Source organism: Vigna unguiculata, chromosome 4, assembly GCF_004118075.2.
Source record: "Vigna unguiculata cultivar IT97K-499-35 chromosome 4, ASM411807v1, whole genome shotgun sequence".
Classification (NCBI taxonomy): Eukaryota; Viridiplantae; Streptophyta; class Magnoliopsida; order Fabales; family Fabaceae; genus Vigna; species Vigna unguiculata.
The window spans coordinates 24025895-24027381 of NC_040282.1; positions in this window are offsets into that span (position 1 = coordinate 24025895).

Genomic DNA, 1487 nt, shown 5'->3' on the forward strand with positions numbered 1-1487 from the left:
GAGACTCTATACTCATGAAATTGGTGAATGAGGTGGTATGGTACAACATGGAATACGAATGAGAATTTGGTTATAGATATTGACCCGAGGCTCGAATACATGATTACTGTTACTTGGTTGTATGAATATATTTGGTATGAGTCAGTGCGTAATTCCTTGGAGTCTCTAGGTGAGACTTCAGGGTCGTGCTTCAGTGGTCGGGACGTAATTCCATAGCCCCTGTTAGTGGGTGTCCATGGTGGTGCCCCATCTATATAACTTGGTAAGGATTCAAGGTAAGGATTGCATCCTGACACTCTAAGGAGTCAGTTAGTCTCACTTAGAGTGGACTGACTCCTGTGGTGAGAGTAGTAGGAGGCCTGAAACTCATTAAGGGCTAACCTTGTGTGTGAGGGAATTGATTCATTGTAACACTTGTAACACATAGCTCGGGGGTGAGCAGAGGTATCCACCACAAGTACAAGCATTCGCTGAATCTGACCAGGTTATATGTATCCGGATGAGTCGAGTCGAGTCTTAGTGTATTGAATGAAAGGTCATAACATGATTGGATGATATATGTGTATTGGACTGTGAAGGTATATCTGATTGCATGATAATCATCTTTTTGGTTCTAGCTTACCCTTTGTTTGTTTGGTTGTTCTGTTGTTGTTCTTCTACCTTTGCGATGATCATCAATTTATTGATGGGAGCAGATGCGAGAGATACTCGTGGTCAACAGAGGAGGGATGATCCCACTGCTTAGTCTGCCTGGGCTAGTTTTCATATTCTTAATGGGCTTTCTTTAGGGCTATGGCCCATGTACCTGTCCGCCTTTTGATTCCTATATATTCTGTTAGACTTTTTAACTAGTTTACTTTTGGCATTGTGGTGTGCCTAGGACTGTAGGGGTTGTGTTTAAGACCCCAGGACTACGCTGTTGTACTATTTGTGTGTGACGTTTCTTTTACTTATGCTTATTAATTAAATGAGACGTTACAGGTGTGCGATATCCAATACTGGTAAGTTTTTCAAATTTTAAAGCTTGTGAAGTTTTTCTAAAAGATTTTCTTTCTCCCTTTTCTTTTTCCCTTCCTCTCTTATTTTTAAACCTTTAATTAAGGTCTCAAAGAAACTCTCATTGCACCCCAACCCCATCTCCATACAATGCATCGCATCGCATCGCTAGACTCAACCGCACCGTTAGAATTATACTGCTCCGCTCTACCGCAACTGCACTGCATCGTGGCGCTTTGAACTTCATCATTAAGTCCGATCTTTGCGGAAGTAATAACATGATTTGGTTTGTTTCAATAAAAAGGTTAGGTTTTCTTCTCGATTTCATGTGGATGACTTTGGTCTAGATTGATTCTTGTCTTTAAATGTGTTCGCTTAGGAATTATATTCTTCAATTTTTTGTTCTCATCCAAAATATCTGAACTGAAGTTAAAATAACTATACACTGGCGTGACTATAACCTGATTGTTAAGGGGGAAAGCTATAGTACT